This window comes from Mesocricetus auratus, unplaced genomic scaffold (genome assembly GCF_017639785.1).
Source record: "Mesocricetus auratus isolate SY011 unplaced genomic scaffold, BCM_Maur_2.0 Super-Scaffold_100020, whole genome shotgun sequence".
Classification (NCBI taxonomy): Eukaryota; Metazoa; Chordata; class Mammalia; order Rodentia; family Cricetidae; genus Mesocricetus; species Mesocricetus auratus.
In genome coordinates this window covers 32,558,155-32,580,380 of record NW_024429201.1, presented here as the reverse complement: position 1 = coordinate 32,580,380, position 22,226 = coordinate 32,558,155, and positions in this window count along the sequence as shown.

Sequence of the window (22,226 nt, the reverse complement as noted above, 5' to 3'; positions counted from 1 at the left end):
ACTCAGGTCCTTTATCACAGCAACGAGAAAAACAACTAACACGGGAATGCTGATATTAAGGAGTGGAGCCTTCTCTGTTATAATTAACAGTGTGGCTCGCAGACCTTTGGAACTGGTTTGTGGGGGAGTGTGGACGAGAATGAAGCCTTGGGCTAGAGAAGCCCTAGAATGGTGTAGACTGAGTTTAACCAGCAGCTCTGGTGGGAGTGTGGAAGATAACGGCTCAGAGGCGATAAAGGTGATGCTAACAGATGGATGTACTGTCAGCAGCTGGCGCAAGGGGATCAGAAGGATATGAAAAACTTGCAGGTTGCTGGGGAGAGAAGCTTGAGCAAACTCATAGTTGCAGACAGGAAGGAAGCAGGCGTAGCTGTTAAAGAAAAGCCCCAGTGCTCTGTACTGATACAAAAAGAAAGGTGTCTCAATGGGAAGCTCCCACTGGTGAAACTACCTTACATGCCATTCTAGAGCCTTCATACAGTGACTGATGGAAGCAGAGGCAGACTCCTACAGCTAAACACTGAACTGAACTGCTGGAACCCAGTGACAGACAGGGAGGAGTCAAGGGGTCAAGACTGTGCTGATGAAACCCACAAAGACAGCTGATCTGGCAAAGTCATTTGAAAGGAGAGAGTCTAGATTTAGAATACCACCACAGGGGACTGGAGAGGAAGGGTGGCCCTTAAGTAGCTGTAACACTCAAGTTCCAGGGAATCTGATGCCCTCCTCCGACCACTTCAGCATCAAGTGTGAACACGGTGCACATACATGCATGTAAGAAAAAAACTTACACATAAAGTAAAGTGAATAAAAATATTAATTAAAAAAATAGAATTACCACTATAGTGGTTCCCTAACACAAGATGGCCACCAAGGAAAGTGCCGTCCCCAGACCTAGACATGGTGGTTCAGCAGAATAGTTCTTGAGCAAAAACTGAAATCTTGCTTTTAAAACATAGAGCACTGGGTTGGGGGAACGAATTAGTGGGCAAACTGATTCTATGCAAGTGTAATGGTTGATTTCTGAACCTTACACCCAGAGCACACCCAGATACTGAGGTACTGGTGGTTGAGGTGTGCTGACAGGCCTGAGCATGGCAGACAGGGCCCCAACAGGGTTTGCTCTTCACCTTCTCCCTCCTCCTTGTGGGGAAAAATGTTAGATTACATTCTAAAGCTGGCCACCAAGGTCTCTTCCCTTGTTTGGCCACTTCCTCCCCCTAGGCTGACCACCAAGGTACAGCTAACTAAGTATTGAAGTCCAGCAACCAAAAGCACCTTTTGTCTCACCTAATTAACATGCCCAATTAAAATTAAACACCTCATCCTAACAAGGGGTTTATCTTTATAAACTGCCGTTTGCCTATCGGCCTAGTCTGTCTCCTCTCTAACTTTTGTCCCTCCAGGGCGAATATCCCTTCTCCCTCTCCCTTGTCCCTTTCCTCCCCCTTTACTTGTCTCCTATCCCTGTCTTGGTCCTTTCATTGTTATCCATCTGTAATCCTGGGACTCCTCGAGAGAGATGGGGGTGCAGACTGGTGGGAACTCCTGGGTCAGCTACTCTGGAGTACATGGCAGCAAATGATGGAAAATCCTTTTTTCAAACAGTGTCAAAGATAATCACCCATACCCAAGGGTTGTCTTTCTGTCCTCCACACACGCGCCATGGCATCCACCAGTCACGCTCACACAAACGTATGAAAACCAATATTGCTCTCTTATAGAGGGGGGAGAAAGAGAAGGGAGGGAAATAAAAAATAAAAAATGATATGTAGCATAAATTTATTCTTGAACTTACTAAAATGTAAGTCGACTTTTTAGGTAAGCTGCTGTTTTGAGTGCTTCCCTTCCGTCCTACCCCTACCTACTAATGTTTTCCAATCATAAGCAGCTGTCTCATGATCCCAAACATGCCAGGAAAGCTTCACCTTGGGGATTTGGAACTAGATTTTCACTCTCACAGAAGGCTCCTCTCCATAGAATTCTTCGAGCAATTATCTCACTCTCTAAGTCTCTTTTGTCACTCTTCTTCTCCTGGAATAAAATGCTAATCTCTGGAAAGCAAGGAACCCTGTTATTGTTATGGGTCCCGTTATGGGTCCCTCTTATGGAACCTAGCATGTAGAGGGTTCAACGAGACTCAATCAGTAGCTGTTATATGAACAAGTTAAGATTTATGCAACCTACCAGTACCTGAAAGCAAGTACTGCTAAGGAAGTCGACAGAGACGCCTTCAAGCGCATCTGCCTCTGTTGTATGTGGGAGGTACAGAAACAGGAAGCCAAGCAGGCTGAGGGTTAGTTTCACTTCCTGGGAGAACTATTTAGAAAGCAGTCCTTTTGCTTCCCCGTTCACAGTGTTTCCTGAGGTTAGCATCTTGCACTTGGATAATGCTTTAGATTTTTTTCTCAATGATTTGAGTCATATTTTAGCCTACTTCAATCCCTGCCTTACAGGAATAAAATAAAAACTATATGAGGCAAAAACTTGCCCACTGTTTCATAAAGACGTGATTTCACAGGTTGGTATTTACGTTTCTTGACTTCATGTGTTCCATCTCCCCAGGGAAAACAGAAGCATATTCTCTCTCTCTCTCTCTCTCTCTCTCTCTCTCTCTCTCTCTCTCTCTCTCTCTCTCTCTCTCTCTCTCTCTCTCTCTGTATGTGTGTGTGTGTCACAGTGTGCTATCTGTCCATACATTAGTATCAGAAGACATGAGAAAGAAGAGATTGAGACAAAGGAAACTGTTGCCATTTTCATGATGTATATTTAGTGTATCATATTCAAATCATGTTTTAAAAACTTAAATGAAATCTAAAGTGTATTTCACAGTTCTCATTTATGTCTTAACAGGAATTTAACCTTTATAAATGGAGTTATCACCACATTTTCTGTTTCTCTTCATGTAAACTCTTTCCCTATCATCAACACTAACATTTTGTCATTACTTTCCAATAGCTCTTAGCTCCCCTGCTACAAATTTTCAGTATTAGATGCTCACTTTACCCATTGTAATCATGTGGTTATCAGATATTTATTTTGGGGACCCACAGCTGTTAACTGTAAAACTATTCTTTTAAGTTTCAATCTTCAATCATAGAGCTATTTTATTTCTATTTTTCCCCCAGCAGCTGTTCTTTTGATTATCTAGAAATTTTCTCTTCCTTGTTTAAAATTAAAATAGCATGAACAAATAGAAAGATTATATATAAAACAAGGGTGGTGTAATCATAAGAACACAAATGCTTTGCTCAAAGAACAAGATGCATGTATCCTCTGTGAACATGAACAATTTGGAATGCGCGTACGTGCACACACACGCACACACACACACACACACACAATGTCCATATAAATGTGTATGGATATCAACACTTATGGCTATTAATAATTCACGAATAATATAAAAAACATTGATAGCACACTATGTGCTAGCTTTTTTTGCTAATACTGAACCAGATTTCATGATCCCTATTATGCAGAGGATGAGGAAGGAAAGCAATCTGGCCGAGATCCCTGCATTAAGTGGAGTAGGTAGCAGGCATGACACTGGAATGAGTTTTGTCCTAAGATAAAAAATGCTCTGTTCTCTCCTCCTTTATCATTTTTTTCTTTCTGAGATATTTCAGATTTACCAAAAAAATTTGCTGAGAGAATGAAAATTTTGCATCACTTTTCTTAAAAATTAGGATACGATGAATAAAATTGGATCCCCTGATTATCTCAGTCCCTTTTCCTGAGTCCAGAATTTGGATTTATCATTCACATTATTTAGGTTCTATTAAATGCATATGCATCTCAGAAAAGTATGTAGCATTATTCTGTACCTTTCTGAACTGCGTAGCTCTTGGGAGAATTCCCATTTCACCTAGTATTGTTGTCACAGCTGTACAGTGCTCCTCACAGGAATTCCCATTTCACCCAGTGTTGTTCTCATGGCTGTACAGTGGTCCTCACAGGAATTCCCATTTCACCCAGTGTTGTTCTCATGGCTGTACAGTGGTCCTCACAGTGGTCCTCACAGAATTCCCATTTCACCCAGTGTTGTTCTCATGGCTGTACAGTGGTCCTCACAGAATTCCCATTTCACCCAGTGTTGTTCTCATGGCTGTACAGTGCTCCTCACAGAATTCCCATTTCACCCAGTGTTGTTCTCATGGTTGTACAGTGGTCCTCAGGGGATCTTGGTAGCAGCATCTCTGGTGCATGGTGTGTTGGTAACTGCTCAGGTTGTTTCCAATGATTAGCACTAGTTTTAAATTGGACAAGTTGGTTGGATATGAAACGGCATCTCTGTTTTAATTTAGGATGTTCTTTGTCTGCCTCGAAGTAGAGTATTTTTATGTGTTGGTATTTCATACATCATAAATTGCCACCCTGCATACTTTGTTCCTTGGTCATGTTAAATTGGCTATCTCTTTCTCATAAATTGTAGGTTGATTACAGGTCATAATCTTCTTACATTTTATTGAATTCATTTTTCTTATATCATGCCTTTTCTTATATAAACTTGTATCCTTTGGAGTGGGGGGAAGGGACTGAATACAAGGATTTACTGAATTTTTCTACATTTAAATCAAATGTAATATTCTGTGAATTGCCTTTTCCTATCCTTTGCCAAATTGTTCAATTTCTGTTTGGCCTTTTTGTCTATGTGTCTCTCTTTTTCTTTCAGGTTTTTTTTAATTTAAGAGCAGAATTGCATGTATTTTTTTCCAATTTTGTGGGCCATCTGACTTTTGTGCCTTTTTTTTCCTTATAGAAGATGAATTTTTATGGAGTATAAATTAATCAATTTTTTATGGTTCCTGGAAATTGGGTCACATTAGAAAAGCCTCCCTCATTTCAAAGTTACAAACAGCCATTTTTCTCCTCACATTTATCTACTCTTGTATTTAGAGTTTAAAGATTGTATCCTTTGGCAGATTTTCTCTGTGTGACCCAGCCTTATCTTGCATAAGACTACACATAATATTGGAACAATATAATTTGATAAATATATTTGTCCCAATGGCATTTATTAAAAGTTAATTTGTTGCACAAATCTGAGATGCCACTAAGTTCTTATGTCTGTTTATGAACTTTCTATTCTGGTTTTGTAGCGTTACCATCCTATTTTAACACGCGTCTTTAAGACACATTATGATACACGATACACTTAGCTGTTTCTGTTCCTGTCTTTAAAAATGTTTCCTTGTTTATTCTTGCCTTTTAATATTACCTATGTGAACTTTCATATAAATTTGATTATTTATTTAAAAATACTTTTGAAATCTTAAGATTTAATCTATTTTTAAATTAATTTAGAACTATTATCTATTTATACATTTCAAAGAATTTAATCATCCCAAAGATGTTAAGATATGCACAGAGGAAAGCTATTAAGGAGGCAAAAGTTGACCCAAGATATTTAAGCACTGGACTTCAACATTTCAACCTCTACACATCATTGTGTTATAGTCAATCAGCTTTTGTAGCACTGGACTTCAGCATTTCAACCTCTATACATCATTGTGTTATAGTCAATCAATCAGCTTTTGTAGCCACAGCTTCTTTCCAGGAATTCTCATTCACAGCCATGTACGTGCCTGTTAAGACTCAAACCTTAACTGAGACAAATTCTGTATGTAAAAGAAAATTAGTTATAAATTGCATGGTATCTGACTGGGTCCAAACTACATGGGAAAGAGAGAGCCTGCTGAGAGGGAGCTGCAATGCCCTTTGCAACTTAATGTTAGGGCATAAAATGGAAACATTCTTGTGTTTGATTTGGCAGATTAACAAGTGTGTTTATCTTTTGACCAAGATGCCCCAATCTACAGGAATTCTGAAAACATGTAAGTGGAAATGTTATATGCATGAAACCGTACAAATATTACAGTATTTGTGATAAAAAGAGCCAAGCAGCTGCCTATCACAGAAGTAGGGTTTAACAAGATGAGAGAGTTCTATAAATTTTTTTCAGTATCTTAGTCTGTATTGCTAACTTGAGCAAAGCAAGCTCAACCTATGTGGAATATGCTTTGCTTGCTATAAATAAATAAGCAGATAGAAAATCCAATTAGGTATTTATGTTTTCAGGAATAAATCAGGGAAGGATAAGCCAGAAACTATTAAAAAAAACTAACATGGAGAAACTTGGGGCATGTAGAAAAGTCAGAATGTGGAGGTGGGGTCTCAGTGAATGTGCTTGCTTGTAGAGACTTCATCTTGCTTTGTGTAGTTAAATACAGGAGTAAATAAAAGCAAAAGGACCTAGACACTGAAAACAAGAAACAATGAACCAAATGGACTTTCCCCTTGTAGTCAAAGCAGTGAAGGCTGGTGACACAGCCACACTGAGAAATGAATGGCATAAAAGTAAAAAAAAAACAATATTTTGCTTGTATATTTTAAATGTAAACTTAAAAAAGGAACTGCAAGAAGTTGTGTGCTAAGTGAGGTGTCTGTTAGATGTATTGCTATTTTAAACTGGTGCATATTATAGCCAGAGTATTAATTGCCATAATGTCTCAGAAGTCAAGAGTTTTCATATAAGAAAATATATCTATAGCATACTCAAGAATACAACACTTTCTAAATTTATATTTGAGTTGGAAATACCAGTGAACATTTAATTCCACACCAACTTATCTAAATAAAGACCCACTAACTCTCTCTCTCTCTCTCTCTCTCTCTCTCTCTCTCTCTCTCTCTGTGTGTGTGTGTGTGTGTTTGTGTGTGTGTGTGTGTGTGTGTGTGTGTGTGGTGTATGTATGAGATCCATGCAGGTAAGTATATGGATATATGTGAAGCGTGAGGCCAAAACAGTACATGTTGATGTCTTCCTCTATTGTTCTCCATCTTATTAATTTGAGACTAGCAATTGTCTCTCACTGACCCTGAAGACTGATGCTTTGGCTTGGCTGGCTAACTGATGAAGTTTCTGCATGTGCCCTTCTTTGTTCCCCAGTGCTGAGGTTACAGGCTAGTACAAACATGCCTAGATTTTTATAAGGGTGCTGAGGATTTGAACTCAGGTCCTTATGTTCCACAGCAAGTGCTCTTGCCCATGAACTGAGCTATCTTACAGATTTTTTGAAATGTCTTAGACATGGTAATTTAACAATAAATAAGAATATGAATTTCCATCAAAAGGAATCTGATATGTTTGAAGAAATAGCTGATTATTAATCTTAGTCTTTCAAAATAAGCTTGAGACTGTGTCCCAACAAGCACAGATACTCTCACTTACTAATGTGGTTGCATTAAGTGGGTACATAACCTACTCAAAGAGGATCCCATTATTGTAAAATAGGGGAATTTGCACTTAAGAAAGGTCAATGACTATAATGAAGCAAACTATAATCCATAAGAGCCTGTGAGTCTATGAGGTTATCACCCAAACAAACAATACCAGACTAAACAAATGAATGCCAAGTGTTGGCTCTCAATAGAGTTTTCTTGGGAGTCAGTTATGAATCTGACAGCAAATTAACTAATTTTTTCTACCTGAGCATGAGATGATGTGGGTAAATATCTCTTTAATACACTAATTCCAGATAATAAATCCAAAATAGTAGTAGAAGAAAATAATCAAGAGAGGGCTGTGACATCAATAGATGCAGTATCAGTTAAACTTTAGGGAGGGATCAAATTAATGCCTCCTTAACTCTCTGATTCATTCTAGCACCAGTAAGATTGCCAATCAGTTGGGCCTCATGATATGGTATAGCAGGAAGCAATAAAGAATTCTTGTCTATAAATACATCTAATTAGTGTTTTACGTATTGTCATATACACCATTGCATTAAAGAAAAGACTAAGTGAATGACACTTCAAGAATGTAAGACAAATCAAGAATGTTATAGTTTTCCAACAAATTTTAAAAAATTCGTAGAAAGGGTGATTTAAAAAGAAAAAGCAAATTGCAATGTATTAATCTTGTTAGCATCAAAAGTCAAAGAATTGAATAATTAAAATAAGTATAGTACTTTGAAAGCAAAGTGGTTGCTGATATTATGAAGGATTATCAATTCCTTCTATTATTCCACATTAATTGTATAAGATAATAGGTTTCATTGTGCCATTTTCATACATATAAATAATGGACTTAATCACATTGACCATTGATTATCTCCTCTTATTTTTCTCCAATGTCTTGTTGGTTCCCTTCCTCCTCTTAAAGAGTTCTATTTTAATTTTTCATTTTATTAAAAAAATCTAGGTTCCTCATATAAAAGGAAACACAAATTTAAAAAACTGGACTGATTATACTTAACACAATGACGTCTAGTTCTATCCATTTCCTTGAAAATAGCAAGATTAGTTTCTTCTTTGTGGCTGAGTAATGCTCTGTTGTGCCCAGATACCATATTTTCTTTATTGATTCACCTAGCTCATAATTTGGCTATTACAAAGTGCTGTGTGGGTTTGAAAGTACTGGTGATACATAATGACTTTTATTCCTTTGATTAATATAGCAGAATTTTATTGTATACCATAATGGTTTGATAATTTTTAAAAATTTCTTTGCATTTAAATTAGAAACAAGCTTGCTTCACAAGTCAATCCCAGCTCCTTCTTCCTCCCCTACTTCCCCACTCTCTACCAACCCCCTCAACTCCAATCCCCACTCCACTATCCAGGGAGGGTGAGGCCCTTCATGGGGGATCTGCAAAATCTGTCATATCATTCATGGCAGGGCCTAGGCCCTCCGCCATGTGTCCAGGCTAAGAGAGCATCCCTCTAAATAGAATGGGCTCCCAAAGTCCATTCAGATGCCAGGGATAAATACTGATCTAGGTCCCGAGGCCTCCTCACTGACACCCATGTTCAGGGGGTCTGGATCAGTCTGATGCTAGTCTCTCAGCCATCAGTCTGGGGCCCATGAGCTCCCCCTTGTTCAAGTCAGCTGTTTCTGTGAGTTTCACCAGCCAAGTCTTGACCCCTTTCCTCTCTCTCTGCAACTAGTTTTCAGAAGTTCAGTTCAGTGTTTAGCTGTGGGTGTCTGCTGCTTCCATCAGCCACTGGATGGAGGTTCTAGGATGGCATATAAGGTAGTCATTAATCTCATTATCAGGGAGGGGCATTTAAGGTAGTCTCTCCACTATTGCTTAGATTGCCAGTTGATGTCATCCTTGTAGATTTCTGGAAATCTCACTAATGCCAGATCTCTCCTTAAAACTATAATGACTCCCTCTATTATGGTATCTCTCATCCTGCTCTCCACTATTTTTCCCTCAACTCAACTTTCCTGCTCCCCCATGTCCTCCTCTCCCCTTCTCTTCTCCCCCTCACTTTTCTCCATCTCCTTCTCCCCTCCAGACATTTTTTTTTTAAATTTTAAACCGTAGCTTTAAAAGGCACAATTGTTAAGACAGCCTCAAGAATTTATAGGTAAAATAATCAAATATTTGCTTTAAAATGTTCCAAGAAAGTAAGCATTATAGAGAAACAGAAAAGATAAGCTGGGTTCATGATGATGGGGTTCAATATTATATTTTTATAGTTTTGTATAAATAAAGTCACAGCTCCAATTTCGTGAATGCAACATTTTAATGGATTGCAGGAAGAGGCACAGATGAGGAAACACAAATCAACATGGAGGCCTGGGAAATAAGTTGGAAATTCAAAATCTTAGTGAAGAGACCAGGAATTCCTTCACTTAAAATGTGATGACTGACTAAACATGTGAAGAAAATGAGGAAGCTCTCACCCTGAACTCTTGGGGGAGTGTCTAGGCCCTGCCCTGGATGAAATGACAGACTATGGACACTCCCATGGAGGGCCTCACCCTCCCTGGGGAAATGAGGGGATATTGGAGGGGTTGGTGGGAGGGCACAGGAGGAGGGGAGGGAAAGGGAGAGGGACCTGGAATTGATTTGTGAAGCCACCTTGTTTCTAATTAAAATTTAAATTTAAAAATAAAAATTAAAAAAACAAAAACAAAACAAAAGTGCAAGCACACGGGCCCTGATGCAGAAGCCTGAGCCACAGACAGAACCAAGAAGGTGGGACATGACACGCAGTGAGAAAGTGAGGACCAGATGACGACAGAACACGCAGTGAGAAAGTGAGGACCAGATGACGTCAGAACACGCAGTGAGAAAGTGAGGACCAGATGATGTCAAAGGAGGAGGAGGCATGCATGGGACATGCAGATCCCGTTTGTGCTTGCTAGGTCACGTTGAGGGTAGCTTTTCAATTCCTCACCACTTAGGCCAGCTGCAGATAGACATATTTGACTCACAATATTCCCATACAGCTGCATAAACCATTGGTGTGTGTGTGTGTGCGCGCGCTTTTATTTCAGAAGCCTAATCAGAACATTGCAGCTTAAAGAGCTATCTTAAGAAAGTGTATCAATATTTTGAGAAGTGAGTGTCTTAGCTAGCTAGGGTTTCTATTGCTGTGAAGAGGCACCACGACCACAGCAACTCTTACAAAGGAAAAACATTTCATTGGTGTGACTTACATTTTCAGAGGTTTAGTTCATTATCATCATGGTACAACAGGGTGATGTATAGGCAGACATTGTGCTGGAGAAGTAGCTCAGAGCCCTACTCAAAGGCAATAGGAAGTGGTCTGAGACACAGTGCAGTATTTTTTAACATAAAGACCTCAAAGTCTGCCTCCACAGTGACACACTTCCTCCAACAAAAGCGTACCTTCTCCAACAGGGCCGCAACTCCTAATAGTGCCACTCCCTTTGGGGACCATTTTCTTTCAAACCACCACAGAAGTGCATAAGATTAATATTACAGATTTATATGCTGTGATCAGAACAAAGCAAGGTTAAGACAAAACCCCATTCACAGCACAGAAGCACAAGAATCATACTTTTCTTTTGCTAGTCAACTGCTCTGTAGCTGTTAGGAAGGCAAAATATCCCACTGAGTGTAAGGAAGTACTCTTCTGAGTAGTTCTTCAGGATAATTCTTGTCTTCTATTAAATATTTGCTTTCATATTATCCTGGAGGGTGCACATTATTCTAAACACATGCAAAATGGAGAGTAGAGCAGATTAATTTAAATGGAGGAAAATGGAGCACGTCAGTTGAGTATGCAGAGGGCAAAAAAAGAATTAAGTTTACTATGTTTACTATTCTCAAAAAACCCAGTAAGGACCTAAATCTCCAGTTGGGGAATGACTGTTCAATTTTCAAAATGAGTACACCTATATGTCTGTCTGTCTGTCTACCTACCTACCTGCCTGCCTGCCTAATTTATCTGTCTGTCTATCTATCTATCTATCTATCTATCTATCTATCTATCTATCTATCTATCTATCTATCTATCTATCTATCCATCTATGTGTTGAGACAGGGATGGCCTTTAACTCACTAGATACCCCAGAATGGCCTTAAGCTTCTAATACTCCTAATATTGGACGCTTGTATTTAATACACATTTTGTTTATAAATATTTATTTATAAATACCCATTGTGATGGCTAGCCTGTAATTAACTATAACCTGAATGTCTAGGCGTACTTGTAGGGATTTTTTTTCTTATTCAAGTCATTTGGAGTGGGAAGACCCACTTCTATCCCAGATCTTTTGAGGTGGGAAGATCCACCGTTAATCTGGGCCACTCCTGCTGGCAGCTGGAATAAAGGACATGGAGGGAGGCAGCTTGTTATCTCTTTGCCCACTTGTTCTTGCTCTTGCTAGCACGTCCACTCCTTCGCTGGCATTAGAGCCTTCTTCTTTGCGATTCTGGCCTGCACTAAAGACCAGCTGTGACATCTATCCTCATAAACTGACCAACTACTGGATTCTTAGACCTTTCATTGGTAGATCACTACCATTGTTAGAGTAGATGGACCATAACCTGTAAGCTATTCAAATAAATTTTCTTTATATAATATGATATGTGTATATATAGAGAGATTTGGTTTCTCTAGGGAACCCTGACTAATACACTCATAAAGGATGTTGGTAATTGCTAATATGAGATTTTATTGTGTTGCCCCTACATATAAAAATTCTTGACTGGCACTCAGAAATATCATAGTCCTAGATATGTCTGTTTTTTTTACTTTCAGTGTAACTGATAATAAAGCAATATAAAATAAAAATGTACAGTCCATTAACAGTGCCATTTTTCTGACTAAAAGCCATAAATCATTTATATGAACGTAAAGATTACAGGTCAGTTTTAAGAGTAAGGGACCAAACCACAATGCTAATTATCTGGTTATGATGGAAGCTATAGCATCACTTACTGTCTGTGTTATACTTTGAATTCCTTCCCAATGCCTTTGCCGTCCATACTCGTGCTTCTTTTGTATTCATTACACCTGGATAGTATTGCACTATCTTCATTTCTTCATATTTTCCATTCCTTTCTGTCTATGGTACTTAGTGACACTTCCAACATTGCTTGCTGATATTTGCTCTTAGTCTTAGTAATTTATCATGCACATGTAGATTATAGAACCAAGCCCTTCTTCTAATTTTTAGAAAGACATAATTGCTAAGAAATAAGATTGGACATCAAATACACACCCCTACCTCTGTGAGTACATATACAGTGTAAAATAAGGCTTCCAAATAAAGGAAAAATCCAACATCCCATGGTAAATGGGCTCTCAAATAGTTCTACCTTCCCATCCACCAAAACAAACAATTTATACATAGCCAACACATTCATTTAACTTTTTTCTTGTAAGCAATGCCACTGTCCATGTCATTTGAGCCAGTGTGTGGGAGCACATATGAATAGACACATACAAAAAAAGAGGCATCTCAAAACTGGCAAATTGGATGAATAAAATAGCACAATGATCCTATATTTGCAGTTGTATGTTTCTGACTCTGGTGCTACCTACCACTTGTGACATCAACAAAAAACCAGCATCATATATTTATAGTAAGACCACTTTCTTTCAAAGATAGTTGACTAATGACATAGTTCTGGCATGCAGTGGTCAGGTGTTTGACTATCTTGGTATATAGCTACTTTCAGACTTATCAAATTAAATCAAAAGAAAACTACAAGAAGAATATTAATGATTAAACTCATATCACTTATAAAAAAGACTGTACAGTGACACTTTCTTTTACTCATTTCTTTGGTTTTGTTTGTTTGTTGTTTGTTTTGAAACAGGGTTTCTCTGTGTAGCTCTTGCTGTCCTGGAACTCACGCTGTAGACCAGACTAGCCTTGAACTCACAGAGATCCTCCCATCTCTCCTTCCCTGAGTGCTGGGATTAAAGGCAGAACATCAGGGAAACACAGAAGGTATCTGTGGATTATTCCCCATTGACTATGTTATGTGCTGCATTCACATATGTACTGTGGTGGAATCAAGACCATAGGCTTCAGCATAAGGTAGAGAAGTGGATTAAATCCTGAATATGTGATCTTGTACAAGTTAGCGACCCTTTTTCTGTAATGTCTTATATTTGAATGCAGACCTTCAAATATAAACCAGTGGGGCCTGGTTTAGGATTTGCAATTCTGAGTGTAAAGTGCACACCGTACAAGGTTGTGAAGATAATGTGATATGGTTTAGATTCTAATATTATTTCACAGAATGAAACACCAGAAGGAATTATTTATGAAACAAGATAAATTTGGTTTATTCTGGTGGTTCATACTGGAGCTTCTACTCTAGTGGCTTTGTTTCTTTGGGCTTCTGGTAGGAAGGGTAACCAGGGTGAGGGACATGTGGAGCAGTTGGCTCACTTCACAAGCCAGAAAGCAGGGCAGCGGAGATGGGTCCTGTTTGCATGCGTGCCCGGCAGTGAACAAAGGACGTGCTTGCTCATCTCCACCTCCCAGGTTTACAGCATCTCGAAGAAACAACCACACTTGGGGGCTGGGAGGGAGATCATACTACTCTCATTCCTATCACAACAAGTACAATGTAAGTTTCGTTACAAAAATATCCTAAGGTCATCTAAAATCTTGCATCTATATTGCTTATAACTTGAATTATAAAAGAGTACCCACCAGTACCACATGAATGTACAATGAAACAGAATTTTGGATGTAGGTATTGCTTAATTATGGTTTTATGAAATAAAGGGCTAGTATTGAGAAGCACCAACACACAGAGAAAGAAAGATTGAATAGAAGATAAATTGTGGAAAAAGAGATATCTCAGAAAATTAGGAGTGTGCTTCATACTCCTTAATAGGAAACTGGTATAAAAGAAAAAACAAGTGGTGGTGGTACACGCCTTTAATCCCAGCACTCCGCAGGCAGAGGCAGGTGGATCTCTGTGAGTTCGAGGCCCATCTGGTCTACAAAGCTACACAGAGAAACCTTGTCTCCAAAAACCGAGAGAGAGAGAGAGAGAGAGACAGAGACAGAGACAGAGACAGAGACAGAGACAGAGAGACAGAGAGAGACAGAGAGAGAAAGAAAGAAAAAATGGTGAAATAGAGACTAGAGTATAAATAGATATTGGAGTATAATTTGTTGGCAGGGTATATTGTTGTTAGATATTTGTACACTGTGAAAATGTGCAATAAAAAGGTGAATGACAAATAGGTAGGCAGGAGAGATAGGCAGGACTTTTGGGCAGAGAAAGAATACTAGAAGAAGACAAGGTCGCCAGACAGACAGAGAGGAGGCAGGATAGGCAGTCACAGAGAAAAGGTAATGGAGCCATGTAAAAGACTGTAGATTAAAAGATATGAATTAGTTTAAGTTATAAGAATTAGTTATGAACAAGCCTAAGCTAAGGTTGAGCTTTCATAATTAATAATTCTCCATTTCATTATTTGGGAGCTTTCTAGTGGGAGAGAAAAAGACTCATTACAGTATATACTTAGGATATATGGGGTCTTCAGTTTAATCTTTCTCCATGTACATATGGTTTAGACATATATATATATATATACTGTATATGTTTCCTTCATCTATATATTTAACCATTATGACTATTCCTGCTACTAAAGTGCAGTTAAGTGAGTATTTGATTTTCTGAAAACACTTAGAATGCCATACCCAGCTACATTTGAAATGTAATAAATATATTTATTAACATATAATAAGTACTTTATTATTTATATTGTTATTGTTACATTAGTAAACCGAGACTAAGACAAATATATCAATTGTTTCTGATGGCTCCTATTTCCTGAAATGAAGGTGACTGCACCAGTGTGTGTGTGTACATGAGTGTGTGTGTGTGAGTGTGTGCGTGTGTGTGTGAATGTGTGTGTGTGTATGTACACGAGGTGGGAGGGGATCTGTTAGGGAAGGAGAAAAGAGGTAGGGGGAGGAGCTGGGTGTAGATTGATCTGGATACATTCTATACATGTATGAAATTGTCAAACAATAGGTAAAAGCTATTCTTTAAAAACCTATAATAAATTCCCATATGCTTATCAACAGTTATTCTTCAGACATTTTGTTTCATCAGTAACTTCTCCTGGTCTTCTGACCTTGCATTAATTCAAAGAAAAACCATGTGGCCAATCATTTAAGCAGATGAGCTTCAAAGAAAAGAAATTAAAGAAGTATTCTTTGAAAATATCATATGTTTGTAATGTGTCTTGATCACATTCCCCCAACTTCTCTATGCATTTATTTATTTAAACACACCAAGTCCAATTAGTTTTGTTTATATATATTTGGACATGGAATCATCTCCTGGGGCTTTGGGAACCTACTTGTGCCCACAATCACAAAGAAAATTGACTGTTTCCAGCAACCATCAAATGACAATAGCTACTAAGCTCATCCCCAATCCGTTGGATTTTAACTGGTTTGATCATGCGCAGGTAACCACAGCTGGGAGGTTGTGAAATAAGTATGCTATGACCAGAAGATAGCATTTCACAACACTTGTCTCATTCTCCAGCTCTTCATTCGTTCTGCTCTCTCTCTCTCTCTCTCTCTCTCTCTCTCTCTCTCTCTCTCTCTCTCTCTCTCTCTCTCTCTCATAGGGGTTTATTGATATAGATATCCCATCTATGGCTGAGCACTCATGGCCACTTGTTTTCAGCCCATTGAGCATTGATACATATGTATTAACTAGTACATTGATACATATATATTAACTAGTACATTGATACATATGTATTAACTAGTACATTGATACATATGTATTAACTAGTACACTCTGTTTGGTCAGAAGCTTCTCTGATCAAAGTTGAGGAGAGCAGCACAAGTACACACACACACACACACACACACATATTTAGAAGACAGTGTGACAACATGACCATTTAGAGGAACTAGGCTGTCCCCCAGGGCCTATATTATGGAACTCCCTCAATACCTAAAAACATGTCTAACCAAGGAAACAAAAGGCCTCTGTTTTAAAAGCTGTAAGACATCAAAGAAAGAAATCGAGGAAGACAACGGAAGATTAAAAGAACTCCCATGCTTATTGATAGGCAGGATTATACTGTGAAAATGGCTATCCTACAAAATGCAATCTATATATAATGAAACCACAAACAAAATATCAGTAGCCTTCTTCACAGACATGGAAAAAATTCTCAAAACACATATGGAGGTACAAAGGACCAAGGTTAGTCATAGCAACACTTAACACAGAAATATTGCAGGTTGTATCAACAATCATGCTTTCAAATTTTTACAGAGCCATAGTAATAAAAACAGCACAGTATTGTCACAAGAAATAGACACATAGATCAATGGAACAGAATAGAGGGTCCAGATATAAATACACATAACTGCAGCTACCTGATCTTTGACAAAGACTCCAAAAATATACGTTAGAAACAAGACAGCATCTTTAAAGAATGGTGATGGGAAATCTGTCTTTCAATATGTAGAAAATGAAACTAGATTCTTAACCTTGCAGGTGAGATCTTAACAAGACATAAAATTAACATGTTAACAATAATCCCTTCATGTCACCAAATAGTTAGCCAAACATGGCACTTTTTTTGTTTTTAAATACCTGAGTTTTGTTCTACAATGTTATGATTATTTTGTCATCATAATGCAAGGGCTGATTGACTACAAAAGCTGTGGTAACATGTTAACACAGAAAGCATGTTGAGAGTCAATTTTCCTGGACCCTGTCCCACATTGGATTTCTATCATTTTAACCACTGGATTTGATCTCAGCATCACAAAAAAGTAAACTTTGTCTAACTGCTTATGCTGACTTTTACCTAGTTCCTTTTAAGTTTGTTTTCTTACTGATTTGTAACAATTCTTCACACGTTTGTCTTTGGTCTCAAATCATTACACTTTGGCAATTTGACAACTATGCCTTAGTTTTATCATTGGATGCTTATCAGAACTTTGGAGAGAAGCAGTTGGTGGCTGTAGGTTTACAGAGCGTTGGAGAGAAGCAGTTGGTGCCTGTAGGTTAACAGAGCATTGGAGAGAAGCAGTTGGTGACTGCAGGCTTATTTGTATTTTGGCTAAGCATCATTATCCCAGCAGAAGGCTGATCTTTCCATCCCAGTCACAATCCGTTCTCTTTGTACTATCTATAGTAACATTTAATTATATATGCTTCAAATGTTCCTCTTGTTGTGCATAGATTTTTTTTCATTTGTTCACAGTTAAATTTTTCTGCCCTCATATTTTCCTATTTCAGGGTGAATATAATTAGTTTATACTTTTATCATTTAAATTTTCATTAAAATATTTAACTCAAATTGAAGTTATTGTAAAGCATCAGATTTTAAATTTACCTTCATATCCAAAACTGATAACTAATTTATCATTGTTTTTTAGTAGATCACCTTTTTTCAATGATTCAAAATGCTGTCTGTGTCATTTAAGTGAAATATTTGCATATTAGCCAATTTAAAAATATGTGCATTAAGATATGTGTGTCTACATATATGAATATAACAAAATGGGGACCTAAGAAAATAATGTTTCCTAGGGGAGTGGGAAGAAGGCAGCTTGTCTCAGATTGAAGAATGCTCCACTGAAATCAGAAAACACAGGGTAACGGTTAAGTATTTGTCAGGAATAAACAATGAAAACAATTTAAAGGTAGAGGCAAAAAGACAGAACTTTTACCTGTCCCACAAAACTGCTCAAGGCGGATATGCCAGACACTAGAGATGGCTTTTCTGGGTTTAGTGAGCTCTGCCCTCAGACTTCCTGTTCCTTCTGTGTAATGGGTATTTGCATACGCCACTGTTGAGGAAAAGGGCAGGACACAGTCTATGATGCTAAGGAGTCCACATTTCCATTGATTATGCTTTTTGTGTTGTAATTGCCTGCTGGTGCGCCCTGTTCTCCTCTTGGACCCTGGCCTTAGGACAGTATTCATCAGGAATTTATGTTCTCACTCCAAAGAAGATTAGATTACACCTAATCTAACTTCACTTTTAATTAACTTTAAATTCATTTCTTTTATGTATATGGGTCTTTTGTCTGCATGTTTGTCAATGCACCATTTACATGCTTGGTGCCTGTGGAAGTCAGAAGGGGATGCTGGATCCCCTGGCAATTGGAGCTGCCATGTGGGTGCTGGGAATTGAACCCAGATCCTTTGGTAGTGCAGTCAGGGTTGTTAACTACCAAGCATTATAAACAACGTCTCTCTAGCCCCTAGAGTAGTTCTTGATGCACAATGACTGCTGTTTGGTAATTGTGTGCTGGATTCTTTTTTTTTTTTTTTTTTTTTTTTTTGGTTTTTATGAGACAGGGTTTCTCTGTATTGTTTTGGAGGCTATCGGTCCAGCCCGGCCTCGAACTCACAGAGATCCGCCTGCCTCTGCCTCCCGAGTGCTGGGATTAAAGGCGTGCACCACCACCGCCCGGCTCGTGTGCTGGATTCTATGGGAGGAGAATCCTTTCATTTCCAGAGTCAGTAACACCCAAATCTACCTTCCAAGATGAGATAAAATTCCTCGAAGGAGCATCCATTGCTGCAGAGCAGTGCCTTTAGTCCTTACTCAAGTCTCCTTCCAGTGCTACCATGCTAGAGACATTGCCTACTAGCTCGCTTTCTGCTGACCCACTTGCTGTCATTTCCCACTTCCTCTTTTTCCTCCCAGAGTTAACTGTGTCAGTCATCTCAGCCTTGTCAGTGCTTTGGTTGAGTTTGCCAATGGTAAGTCTAGTAGGGGTAGGGCAGGACGGGGAGGCCACAGAGGTCAGCGTGTTTATTTCACCGGTTTCCTTACTCAGGCTTCTATAGGCCCAAGAGAATCCCCTGCAGGAAGTCTCTAGTCCTGACTCTGAAGACTCCAATACCGTCCTCTCCTTCTGTCTTCCAGTATCTTCAATTCTTCCTTCCCCATATCATGGTGTTGGCAGACCGACAAGCAGCAGTAGCCCCAGGTTACTGACAAATTTTCATGGATATTACACGATCCATCCACTTATTATTATTATTTGCAAATAAAGCTTCTTTAGACATCTTTTAAGTGTGCCATTGCTTTGTGTATTACCAATGTTTGCTGCCTTCTCTGCAGAGCCAGTGTAGGTTAGGGTGGTTAGCAGAGGTAGCATTGGAGATACAGGTGCATGTGTGATTATATTCAGTTTTTCATGTGGGTGCTGGAATTTAATCTCAGTTCCTAATGCTTAAACATCAAATTCTCTTACCCTGCTGAACTGTCTCTCTAGTTCCACATTTACTTTTTGTGCAATTTATTTTGCCTGAACATTGATCAATTCTGTCTTAAAATTCTTTAGTTTCCTCTATTTTTTAAAACAATTTCCCAAGAAATTTTATTTGATATTATGATTTGAAGGTGATAATGTCCACCCAAGTAAATAGTTCTGTCTATACACATTAGGTCAACTACAAAAATTCTCCAGAGATTTTAAGTGGATAAAATAAACCACACCTCATTGCTTTGAGTTACTTAGTAGCTCAGGGGTGCCATTCATCAAATGGTTGGTAATATGGTTATTTTTATATTACAGACAAGAATGTTCTGGACATTTTTACTTCCTAGTTTTCATTCACAAACTTTTATGAAAACAAAGTAAATAAGAGACTCCCTGCAAGTTAAGTGCTGAGGAATAAGAAATAAATATATAACACATAAGCTAAGGAACAGAAATAAAGATCAATGGGTTATAATAAATGAGCCTCATTAAACATAAAGTTGCTTACAAAGGAGTAAGAAGAAACCCTTTGTCTTCGTCACAAGCTTTTCAAATACTACTGTCAGAATCACAGACTGGGTCCAAAGTTGTGTGTATTTTTGGTTACTGGAGTTTTGGGTTGTGCTCAATAGGTATGAATTAACCTCTTACACATTCTGAGATTTACTCCTTTTTCAGTATGTATATTTATAATAGTGCCAGCATTGTTGAATTTAACCTTGGCATAGCACATTCAGACAGAATAACCTAAAAACTTGATGCTGGTATCGATCTACAGAAAATATACACTGTATAAAGGTTTACAATAAATCCTTATTTGTGTGGAACCATGGAAAGCATAAAACATACTTGGTATATGAGCTGTTCAAATAATGACAAAGGGTGTTTGGTGTTATTTATTCCAGCATTCATGATACTGAAATACTTTTTCTATGCACCGAGTGGTCATATTCCTCAGTACCAACCGTATTACCTCATTACTCCCCACTGAGTAAACTCTAGGAGGCAGGTGTTATGTGCTGGGGAGGAAGGAAGTCTTGTGCTTTTAAGACACTGTTTAATTCATGACTTTGCTGTTGCCCTTGTCTCCTTTTATTTTCTGCTGTCACCCCTCTTCATTAATAATGGAAAACCTCCAGCATTACCATGGTGCATGGAAGTGCTTTCAGAGTCCACCCACGTTGTTCCAATGCATGAGCTTTCAAAGATGATCCTTTTACAAGGCAGAAAGGGAACATTTTGATATTGTATTAGAAACAATATTTAATTTACATGCAATGTTGATAACCAAATAATAGATGTCAAATGGTAAGTTTTTATTCCCTTTAGTAGTGTTCATAGGTTGCTTATTTCCCCTTCTAAACAGAAGGATGTTAGTGTTATTGAGGAGTTATATGCTTTATTTCCTGTTATTTATAATTTTAACCAAGCCCATATAACTATCCAGTGATAATCCATGACATTTTAAATTATTTATAATTCATTAAATATTAGCAACAATAATCTCTAGATTTTGCTTATCATTAAAAGCAAAAACATCAGGTTCTCAAGAAAAAATATGTTAAGCACACAAGGTATTAAAATATTCATTAACATTTGCTGCTTTTTTTCTGAGACAGAAAAGTTTCCACTTGTTCTTACACATATGATAATGTTATATTTGAGAAGCAGAGAGCCAGGATGCTTAATGAATGGTATGAAAACATATTTAAAATCAAGCATCTTGAATCCCAACACTCAACTGTGGAAAACAAAAACAAAAATAACTAGACTGATTATTCAATGGTGATTTTTATTTTTACTTTTTATTTAATACACTAACAAATAGTTTTTAAGTTTAAGGCATGAGAGAGCCAGTTGAATATGCAGTGTTTATACCAGGAAGCTACAGATGGTAGCAATGCCCTAGGTTCCCAGTATGTGCTCTTACTCCTACGACTTCATGGGAAGTTTTTCCTAATTTGTTGAATTGGACTTTACACCGGTAAGAATTTAAAAAATGTTAAATGACCACATGAATGATACACATCTAACTCAGTTTCTGTTTTGTAAATGCTTAGAACAAATAAATAAAACATCAGGACATTTGCTAAAAGCATTTGCAATTAAAAAATTTAAATTTTTATTAAAGATGGTTAATTAAAACTAAAGTTTCATCAAGGACACCAGACACATTTTCCTTTTGAACAAAGATAAAACTTGTTATTTCTCCTCTCTGATTCTTAAATTAACTTGGCTTGAGAAATGGTTTTAAACTGGTATAAATATTTAATCAAGAAATGCCCTTATTTTTTAAAGTATACATTTTTTTGTCCAGACTTTAATGCTTTCATTTTAAGAGAGTAGTCTTCAAAGAGAAGCCAAGTGCATCTTTCTAAAGCCAAAATTATGATTGCCTCCACCCCTTTAATGCGTTCTTGGCAGTAAGCAAAGCATTTTATTTTAGGTAGCTTTACAAACAGTCCTGCAAGATCGCTGGTCACCGGTTTCCTTCTTACAGGTCCATCTAAGCGATTTGTCATATAACCTAGGTACTTTTGCAAACACAGAGGTTTTTCTCAAGTACCAAATATATGTATCTTTGAGTACTTGAATTTTTAATTGTGATTTTAATTTTCTTATGAGACTTAATTAACATAACAAAGGAAATCTTTTTCTCTTGACAGGATAAATTAACGGCAAATGTAATTCAAAGGTTCCAGAATTTAGCAGAGAGTACCTA